Source organism: Lycium ferocissimum, chromosome 7, assembly GCF_029784015.1.
Source record: "Lycium ferocissimum isolate CSIRO_LF1 chromosome 7, AGI_CSIRO_Lferr_CH_V1, whole genome shotgun sequence".
NCBI classification, from domain to species: Eukaryota; Viridiplantae; Streptophyta; class Magnoliopsida; order Solanales; family Solanaceae; genus Lycium; species Lycium ferocissimum.
Genome location: NC_081348.1, coordinates 65502001 through 65513589, shown reverse-complemented (window position 1 = coordinate 65513589; position 11589 = coordinate 65502001). Strand labels below are relative to the sequence as shown.

Genomic DNA, 11589 nt, shown 5'->3' with positions numbered 1-11589 from the left:
AATGCAATGTTATATTATCAAATTAAATTACAAAATCTACAAATAATCCTTTATAAAAGAAATGAGATTTGTGATTTTAAAAAGGGAAAATGTGCGAATATATCCTTCAACTTTGCGATTTAGAGCAGATATACCCTTCCCGTTACAAAATGGTGCAAATATATCCTTGTCCCTACACACACAAATAGTTCAAATATATCCTTTTCGCTAACATAATTTTTTTAAAAAAATCATCTAGCTTATTTTTTAATTAAAAAAATGTCATGTGGCTTTTAAAAAAGTCTACCCATTTTTTTTAGTAGACATAATTTTCTAACGCCAGCTGGTAAATTTTTTTCTGGTGGGTCGAGTCTGGTTCGTTTTAAAAAATATCTCTGTGTCTTTAAAAAAAAAAAATTCTATCCATTTTCTTTAAACGGGTCAGACCCGACGACGAGAAAAAAAATTATCTTGAGGCTTTAGAAAACATGTCTACTTAGAAAAAATGAGTAGATATTTTTTTAAATTCACATGGTATTTTCTTAATTAAAAAATAAACTAAATGATTTCTTTAAAAAATTCCGTCAATAAAAATGATATATTTGCACCATTTTATAATGATAAAGTTATATTTGTATCATTTTATAATGGGGATACAACTGCTCTAAATTACAATTTTATTGAGGTGTATACTTGCACCTTTTTCACCTTTTTAAAAATGAAAAAAGATTCTTCACCCCTAATGAAATTATCCAATCATTGACGATAGAAATATCTAAAACAACACCAATAATTGACCATGAGTACTTAATGTGGTTAAATTTGCTAAAGATTCATTTCATCTGGTGGAAAAACTTTCTCGAGATAATAAAGCAAAGGAATATACAATAAAATAACATTAATACTAATGGATTCTACGGTAATCCAGCAACCCATTTGTTTAATTACTTCTATTAATTAATGCACTGTTCCTTCAATTCGTTAATTATCTTCTTAATACTTAGTTTTTTTTGGTGGTTATACAGAGTTCGAGCTTGAAATTTACAGAGAAAGTTTGTGCTGCATTTTTCCCAATAATAGCAATAATAGAATGTTTAATATATGCGGCATCTGGTTATTTTGGATCTCAAAAATTACATCATAGTCCAAAGAAGTTGCGGTATGAGTACAGGGATCTTGCTCGACTTGCTAATGGATCTAGATGTAATGTTTCATTTTTATACTCAGTTTTTAGTTTTTTTTTTTTTTGTTAAGTTTGTGTGTCCAAATCGTTTTATGAACTGTTTAGGGGTCGTTTGGTTTGAAGACAAAGTTATGCTGGGATGGTATTAGTTATCTTTGGGATTAGTTATACTGGATTAGTTATGCTGGGATTAGTTGTCATTTGGGATTTGTTATGTTGGGGTTAGTTATCCTGGTATTATTTTTTATTGACTGTTTGGTTTGTTGTGTTCCGGTATTTGACTGCGTTTCTTTTGAGCCGAGGGTCTATCGAAAATAACCTCTCTTTCGCGAGTTTTATACCTCAATTATCAGTTGTTCTCTTTTCATACATGAATTATCAACATCTATGTATTAAAACATTTGAACTCAAATTTTAGTACTTTATGTTAAATTTTGCTACCGATTCATTTTTTGAAGAGTTAATGGTCAAAAACACATCTAAACTATCATTTTTTCGCGAGTTTCATACCTTAATTATCAGTTGTTCCTTTTTCCTACCTGAATTATCAGCATTTATGTATTAAAACACACCTCAACTATCAGTTATTCTTCCCTTTTCTTACCTGATAGGATTTAGGATCTCGATGTAATGCTCATATTTAAACTCAATTTTTAATATTTTTTTGTTAAGTTTGTGTGTCCAATTCATTTTCTGTAGAGTTTATGGTCAAAAACACATCTGAACTATCACTTTTCGTGAGTTTTACACCTTATTATCAGTTGGGATTAGTTATGTTGGAATCTCGATGTAATGCTCATATTTAAACTCAATTTTTAGTACTTTTTGTTAAATTTGTATGTCCAATTCATGTTCTCAACTGTAAGGATCGTTTGGTTTGAAGACAAAGTTATGCTGGGATGAGATTAGTTATGCTAGGATTAGTTATCCTAAGATTTATTATGTTGGGATTAGTTATCCTGGTATTCTCACTTTCCTTTTTGGCTCGTTTAAAAAAGAATGCACATTTCCTTTTTTGACAACTCTTTAGTTCCATTTTTTCACATGATATGTTTAAGACCACAAAATTAAAGGACATTTTGGTACATGCTACATATCTTTAGTGTAAGACCACAAGATTCAAAATTTTCTTAATTTTTTATTAAACTCCGTGTCAAGTCAAAATTAGACAAATAAATTGAAAAGGAGGGAGTATTGACTGTTTGGTTTGTTGTAGTAAAAATAACATGCATTGCATAATTCCTAAGAAGAAATTATTTGTTTACAAAATACCGTCCACTTTATTTAGTAGAAATAGGGTTGGAGGGACCTCAAGGATGCTTTTGTCATTTTCATTGTTTTATCCAGAGAAAACTAATCGTAGTACTATTATTCCACCATCTAGTAATTTTTTTTTCAGAGTTCAGAAATTAGGCACTTTTATTAGGGTCCACTTTCTAATTACTTAAGCTTTTAGATAATGTTAGTCACATGGTTTGATAGTTTGTTGGGAGTGAATTAAAACTTGAAGTTTGAAGTTTTGTGGATTTTGATTTCAGTTAGCATTCTGAATGAAGTGGAAGCATTGTATGAAATGTTTAAGCAGTTGAGCAGTTCAATCATTGATGATGGTTTGATACATAAGGTAAGCAAAGATGTTTCGTCGTGTTTTTATGATTATTACTCCTCCGTCTCATAATAAATGTCATCTTAGCCAAAAAAAATTGTCTCATAATAAGTGTCACCTTAGGAAATCAAGACATAAATTGGCTAGTTTTTTCCAAATCTACCCTTTGACAAAAACTGAAAAGTTAAAGTAACATCTAAATGATAATTGGACAAGCCACATAGTAACTTGGTATTGTTGGATTCCCAATGTCAAAATGATTACTACTCATGCATGCTCTAATCAAGAGGAAAAAATAATTTATTTTTATTATGTAGGGGTAATTTACTAAACTTCACATTGCATTATTGTTTTCTTAATATGTGTCTTTTTGGTTAAGGTGACACTTATTATGGGACGGAGGGAGTAGTTGATAGCTCAATTTGATACTATCCAACTTGTATTTTGTGGCTGGGGTAACCTTTCTATTTCCCCAAGCTATGTTGCTTGGATCCTCCAAAAATGTTGCCACACCCGCATCAGATCCTCAAAAAATGCATACTTACCCTCCAAAAATGTTGCCGCACCCCTATCAGATCCTCAAAAAATGCATACTTATTAGAGGATCTGACACACCTAGCGATATTTTTTGAAGAGTCTGAGCAACTTAATCGCTGAGTATGTCACACCCCGACTTTACTAGGGTGTGATGGGCACCCGACCCATGTACGGAGCCGAGCGAACCCGCTGACTCATATTACATACGTAACCTCTCTAAACTTTTACATCAATAAGAAGTGGAAAACATAGCAAGGCTACTAAATCTTTTTTTTGAAAACAAAATCAAGCTATGTGAAATCAGTAACACAAAATATAAGGACACATCACCGATGGAGCCCCCGACAGCATCGACCCAATACCCACGACTCTGTCCGCAAAGTCTCTAACTTCGACGAAGCATCATAGCATCCGTACCGACTCGGCAAAGCACCGACAAGTGAGCCTACCAACTCGCCGGAACATCCTCTATGTTATAATCGCCTTATCCGGGCGTACCGCGCGCATGAAACGCACCCCCCCAAGAACAGGGTCGCACGAGCAATGTACTGAGTATGTAAGGCATGAAAAATAATACAAACAGGGATATAAGTATGAATAACAATACCATGGGATCATAGAACCTGTGATGAGATAAGAGGATAACCTGTACATGTGAATGCCTTTTTGGCTGGATACCATGCATGCTTGTCTTTCCTTTTTAGAAAAAAAACATTTCTTTTCATAGACATAGAAAATAGAACTTATATCGCATCATGTTATATCATATCAAGTCATAGTGTATCATATAGTATCATAGCACCGAACAGCGTCGGCTCGCCCACATTGCTCCGAAATGCTCCGGCTCGCCCATAAATCCCGCGTCCGGGATGATAAACCAGCTGACCAGGTGGCAATGAAACATGTTTCCCTTCCCATTCCCCATGTATCCCTTCCCCCCACCCCATGTACATATACATATTTCATATACAAATTTCATATAAGCATGCAGGGGAGCCCAAGAAAATCATGTATCCATCGGAGTGACATAAGGTCGGTGACCTCCGATTACATTAAGGAATAATCGTGATCGCTTTGTCTCACCTTGAAGGAACGATAATTATAAGATGAGACTATCAACGAAGGACAACATTAATAGAACGTAGAACATATCATATCGTATCATATCATGTCATGTCATGTCGTGTCATAGGCATTTTCTCATATCTGACATCATCATTGTCATCATAGAATCATAATCGTCGTTTTAGTCATAAAAACTTTCAAAAATCATAAAACTTGGATTTGGAGAAGAATGAATATTTTGGAAAACGTTTATGAACTTTTAGAAAGAAAATCATGCCTTGGAATCGAGGGATTAGTTAAAACAATTATTATTTAGTAGTCGGAATGATGTCCAAAAGTTTCCTTTAACTGTAATACGGAAATAAGCCAAATGGAGCCATAGGAGGAAATTAGGGAATAGTGGGCCCACCTCGAGTCAAATGAGGTGGCGTATACAATTCACGTATATTATATTTCATGACGTCACTTGTGAGGGTTATAAGGTGATCGGGTCTCATTTGTGCAAGTTCTAGATGTTTAGGAAGTTTTTCTAACATTTCACACGATTTCTAGTTCAATTCTACTGAATGAAAAAGGGGAAACTTTAGGTGCGGATTCCGGAGAATGGAGTTGTCCCCGAGGTTCATGTCCAACCTAGTATGTCTAAGACATGCCAAAGAAGGGAGAGTGAAGCCTTACATACCTTTTCCGCCTTGTACGCCGCTCCAAATTCAGCCTTTCCAATTTCGCAAAATCTACGCTTGGTCACGCGTATACCAAACATTGGTTATAAGACTTTAGGAATTTAATCTTAAATCAACGCTCGTCTTGACTTCTCAAATAGATTCACTTATATTCTGCCGAAATTTCGGCAGCATCTCCCCTGTAAATATACCATCCCGAGAATATAACTCGGCCAATGTCAATCAACAACAATCCGGGAATTCAACCCGGCCAAACTATCAACAATACTAACAATTATTCTAGCAACACTTCAATATTCAATTCTATTCAATTCAATCCAAAATCTTCCAAATGCCATAAGAACATTAACAATACACTTCTTTCTTTCAAATTCATCAACCATGCCAACAATCCGCATGTTAACGACATTTTTTTCACAAACACAAGAAATCGCATTTGAAACCACATTATGTTCTAAATCAGCCCGCAACCAATTACAACCTCAATTTGCATCATCAAACCTTCATTTTCATCACATAATCCACAACAAGCAACAAACAACTTACTACATAAAATTAGTTCATCATGTTCCACCAAAAGCAGCCCCTACACGGCCAAGTTTCATCATACATAAATTCATGAGGTTCATCTATTCCTTCTCATTACAACATGCTCAACTATCCATAACACAACAATCCACACATGCTAAGTAAATTAACTCCTTACTTCTACATAACATCTTATACACACGGCTACAACTATATACATATTTCCATAAATTTGCCATCTTTTCCATACATTAAAACAACAAGCAACACACTTCATGAAATTAATTCATCATTCTTTCATGCAACAACACACACACACGGCCAACACCATGCATTCACGGCCACACCCACAACTTCCATATTTCATGAATTTCATCCATGTTCACACTCCACAACATTCACAAACCATGCATACATATGAAAATGAAGAGTAAACCTTACCTTCTCCACTCAACTTCTTCACTTGGCTAGGGGTTGAAATTGCCCAATTTAATGGTTTGCTTGCGTCAACAACCTCCCCATGTTAATGAAGGCCTTCAACTTAGTTGAAATACTAGAAGAAATAAATTTTTCTTGATCAACTCCATGGAGTCACTCCTCCATAGCTATGGCCGAATGGCCCCTTAAGTTTTTCTTCCTCTCTTTTGTTCTTGCTCTCTCTCCAAATGTGTCTTGAATTAAAGATGAACTCATATATATATATATATATATATATATATATATATATATATATATATATATATAACTCCTCAAGCATGTGAGGGGCACATTCCCCTCTCTCCATTTCTCTAGATTTTTCTTCTTTTTTCTTGAAATTTTCCTTAAAACTAAAAGATGATTCCTAGTCTTGCCATGTACACTTTGGCCCATGTATTTCCATCACATGGCCAATATGCCCTATTTGGAACCTTCATGAACTCCTTTTGTGAAATTCCCGTTTTGCCCCTCGACTTTCCTTAATATTACCATTTCGTCCCTAGCCTTCCACATTGTTTCCATGACCCCTTCGTGAATTTCCCTTTCTTCCCTTAACCTTTCTCAACATTTCCATGCTACCGATGTTCATGAATAATATTTATAACCAACTTGTACATTGAAATACATTTTTGAAAATGGTCTCGCCCTTAACTTTCCACGTCGACTTTGAAATTTCCAAACGTACAAAGTACGGGCTATAACAGAGTAGATCCTGGGAGGAGGTTTTAGAAGTACAAAAGTTTCGAGTAGGGGCTTGAGTTTGTTGTTGGGGTTAACTTAGAATATATAGGAGGTCTAGAACTAGAATGATGATGGCGCGTGGAAGAACCGAGTAATTTCTATAATATGCAAAATGATTTCAGAATTAGAGAAATTGCCAATAAGGGGTTTGAGTTTGTTTTTGAGGTTAACTTGGAATTTGTAGGAGATCGGGAACTAGACTGATGATTGTGTGTGGAAGAACCAAGTAATTTCTGTAATATGCACGCTGTTTCTAGTGCCTATGGGCTATGTTATATTTACCGGCATGTCAGAAACATTGTGCCATTTTCTCTGCGAAGTTTCACCCTTTTAATTTTACATCACCTGGTGAAAATAATAAGTGACACCATTTGCTCTCCCAACATTTTTTGGATAACGGTAGTGTCCTGGTCATTTGCTCTCCAACTTAGCTATCCTTGTATAAAGTGGTAAATATTTTCAACTTTGGGCACCTTGAAATACCCTCAAGAAACTGATGATGTCAGCTCTACCTGGAAAGCACTGCAGCTTCTCTGAACATGCGGGGCCCTATGTCGGGTCCAGAACCAAAATGCCCCCAAAAAAAACAGTTTCGACCAAAATACCCCAACAAAAAAAAATGTTACGAAAACACCTTTAGCGCAGTAATAAAGAGTTAACTGAGACGGCTCCGTTAACTGCTATAGCGCAGTAAATTACTGCGCTATATTGTTGTTTTTTTTTTTTTTTTTGCTCTTTTGGTTAACCCTTCTTTCGTTACACTTTTTAACGTACTTTGACCATAGATTAATCATGTTTCGGGACCCCGAAACTTCAATAATTTATATAGAACCCTACTTATTTTTGTGCGATTAATTAGGTAGGATCAACACATCAAGGATACACAAAAGTTCGGATGACCGTTTTAGAGGTTGAAAAGTGCTCGAACGCCATTTTCGTTCAAGGCTCGGTGACATTAGCTTGAAGTTCTTTACGAATACTTAAACTTGTTCATTAATAATTAATCAAAAGTTAGTAAAAATGACAGCATTCATACAAAAAAAAAAACTTAATTAAATTGCATCATTCATAACCTTGAGTAGATGAAAATACTTAACATACTAATTCATTAATAAGAGCATAATGATATATTAAACTTAAAACTAAAATCACAACATTCTTGAGTAGATGAAAATACTTAACATGCTAATTAATGCCTAAGAGCATAATGATATATTAAACTTAAAACTAAAATCACAACAGTCTTAATCATCATTAGAGTACAAGTCCTCAATATCGTCCTCAGAAAAATATTGGCGGTTTCTTAAGACACATCTTTTTTCGGTAGCAGTTAGTTCTCTACCGGTTGATGATGCTTGTTCTTCGGCCAACTTTAGCATGTAAAATCTACATCGTCTTGCCAGCATTCTGTTATTTTCTTTTCTAATCCTTTGCACGGCAAGCTCGCAAGTTTCTGCACCTACTTGAGGCATGGTTAAGGAGTACCTTGTTGGTATTCGAGCGTTGAGATTTTTCAAGTCACGAACAAGACGTTCTGATTCGGCAAGCCGATGTGACCATTCTCGGTGTAAACCGCAATAATATTCCCGCGGATCTGAATATTTCACACTGCAGTAAATCATCATTACGCTCTATAAGAAGGTGGGGATTTAGCTCATCTAGTTTGAAATCACTAGTATCGCTCGAAAAACTGCTATGATTTGAACTTTCATCATCACTGCTATTTGGTTCTTTTGGAAGGAGTAAAGACCAAGTTGAGTTTCTACTACTCAACATTGAATATGGTGTAGTCTAATAACAAAGAAAGAGCTACTTATATAGTTGCAAACCCCCAAGTACCCTGGGGGGGGGGAGGGTCTTTATGACCCTACCTACTTACCTTATTGTAAGAAAAATGTTAATCTTCATCGGACATTTCACAGTCCGAATCCCACTGGATCTAAATCTTGTGCTACCATATATACCATATTCTACCCTATGGTAACGTATTTGCATCCGATTGTTCTCTTCGCGAAAACGATTAAGAGCCAAATTAAACTCTTGTGGAGTTCCGCGAGGCATTGACATAGCACGTTTTTTTGGGCGTTTAAGCCCTATTAAAGCTAACTTTTGCTCCAGTGCTGCAGCCTCCCTAACACGCCAATCCCACTCCTCTGTCATTTTATTATTGTATTCTCAATTGAATCTATCGTTAGGGTTATTTGAGTAATGAAAATCATCATCATCTAGTTCCCAGGTCCTACCCATTGCTTCAAATATGTTTTTGGAGTGAACGATATAACACGACTAATATCTCTAAATTGGTCAAAAAATGACATAGTAGCTCAATTTTGTGTGGAATGTTGTGTGGTTGGTAACAACTATTCGTCAAATTACGTTATATAAAGTTTGATTCGATTCATGACGTTTTTTCGACGATGATTGAGGTGACAATGGTGCGAGTTGTATAGCGCAAGATAAAATAATGCGTTATGACGATAACGCGAATTTATTCTTGCGTTATACTGTCATAACGCATTATTTCACTGCGCTATACAACTGAAGTGTAATATAACGCATTTATTTCATGCATTATGCATCTCTCCACACTTATTTTGATTAGACGTAACACTGTAATTGCATGTATGCGTTGGTTGGTTATAAATACCGAGTTCGTATGACGCAAAAAAGGCAAAAAATTCAAAGTTTCATCTAGTTTTTGCGTTTTGTATTCCTCCTAAATTATTCAAAATATGACAGATGTTCCAAGAATTAAAGTTTCTTTATTCTGGGATGGACAAATTATATTCGAGGAAAATAATTTGCGCTATGATTCTTCCCCAAAATACCATGTTAAGTTTCCACTTGACTTAAAATTCTCAAAATTACTCCAAGCCTTGTATAATAGACTACAAGTTAGTAGAAGTGATTTTGATCTAAATATAATTGGAAAATATCCAACGTCATTTACGCCGCAAGGTGTAACTAGTTATGGTCGTTGGTACATTCAAGACGATGAATCGTTGATTTTTTGAAGGCGCCTTATGATTATAGGAAATGCATAACTTTAAACGTCCTTGAAATGTATATAGAGAAGGTCCCCATTAATCGACTTGACGGGCAGTGGTAAATATTCATTTTTTACATTATTATTATTATTATTATTATTATTATTATTATTATTATTATTATTATTATTATTATTATTATTATTATTATTATTATTATTATGTGTAATGGCACTTGAATGCTACTAATGATATTGATTATATTATTTAGGGGTTATACACCGATATGGATCATATCGGACGGTCTCCTCAATCGGGATGGATGAATCGAGTTGGAACATCCTCACTTATCCAACAACTCAAAGCGATGGTCCTTCCTTAAGTTTCGGTGATTGATTACTATCGGTACGTCTATTTTTTTTTTAACATCAATAGTGTTATTTGATGTGTAGTAGTTAAAACACCTAATTTCTTGTGTAGGAGAATATGGTGGTTGCACCAAATTATAGGCAAAGGCGTGCTATGGATGGTCCAGATTATCCGAATTATATAGTGACATCACCCAGCGATAGTGAGGAAATACCTAATGCGGAGGAAAGTGACTGTAACACCTCGTATCTTTGACCTAAGCTTTGACCATGATCTTAGACTTAGAAAATCAGATAAAGGATGTGAGAATTGAAATTTCCCTGTTCAGTTGTAATATGGGGGTTTACGCCCATGAACAGTGACCGTATTTTAGTATACGGTCCGTAAAGCAAGTCGTAAACTGGTACCAAGGGTTTCTGAACATTCTGGAATTTGACACTTGGATGTTATATTATTAAATACGGACCGTATTTCAGTATACGGCCCGTATTTCGAATCGTAAACTGAAACCAAGAATTTCTGAACATTCTGGAATTTGACATTTTGATGTCACATGGTTAAATACGGACCGTATTTCGTTTTACGACCCGTATTTCAAAACGTATTTGGAATTTGGGAAAACTTCCTTGATGAAAGTTGTAGAGCATTGAAATAACTTTCCAACGGTATATTATGGGGGTCAAACGGACATCTGTGCAAAGAGTTATGGCCATTTCTTGAAGAGACGCGATTGCAGTCCATATGTCAAAATACGGACCGTATTTCAAAATACGGCCCGTATTTCAAAATACGGCCAGTATTTAACTGGACCGAAAATTTAATTTTTCCAGAACAGTATATATTCGTCCCTATTAGTTCAAATCATTATTTTTCATTCCTTCAAGCCCTAGAACGACATCCTACCCTCCCCCATCATCAAGAACACCAAGGTAAGCCTACTCTAATTATTCCAACTCAATTCTAACATATACTCTAATGATCTAAACAAGAAATTATCATTCCAAAACTAGGGTTTTCAAGAAAACCCATCTCAAGGTTCAAGAATTCAAGATTTTGAAAATCTTCTTCAAAGCTCAAGTCTTTAATTCAAGTTTTGGAGCGACTAAGGTATGTAGAGTTACTATCTACATGTGGGAACATCATTGTTTCTTCCCCACGCCTCATAATCCATAAATTATGATTCTCTACTAAAACTAGAGTTTCTATACCATGCTCATGACAACCCTAGGTCTATGTCCATGATTATATTATGTATGAATTGTTATAATTTCATCATTGAGTTCTTAATATTTCTTTATGATTATTGAGAATCCGTCCGTAATCCATGAAAACCCATATCTTGTATTCCATGGGTTCTTGCATGCATGTTTTTGAATAAAAATGCTTATTTCATGAATATCCTACATGTCTACAAGATTTCATGCAATTGTATTT

At 35.1% G+C, this 11589-nt stretch overlaps 1 long non-coding RNA gene across 2 annotated transcripts; it reads left to right on the top strand.

The window, feature by feature from the left end:
• Positions 1-697: 697 nt before the first annotated feature.
• Positions 698-7257, top strand: LOC132063043 (uncharacterized). Of its 2 annotated transcripts, none has more exons than XR_009416317.1 (4): positions 698-898; positions 1005-1290; positions 1357-3429; positions 6768-7257. It is a non-coding gene; the product is annotated as an uncharacterized LOC132063043 (long non-coding RNA). The 2 variants fall into 2 exon arrangements; XR_009416318.1 differs by having other exon boundaries at positions 1005-1304.
• The last annotated feature ends 4332 nt before the right edge of the window (positions 7258-11589 follow it).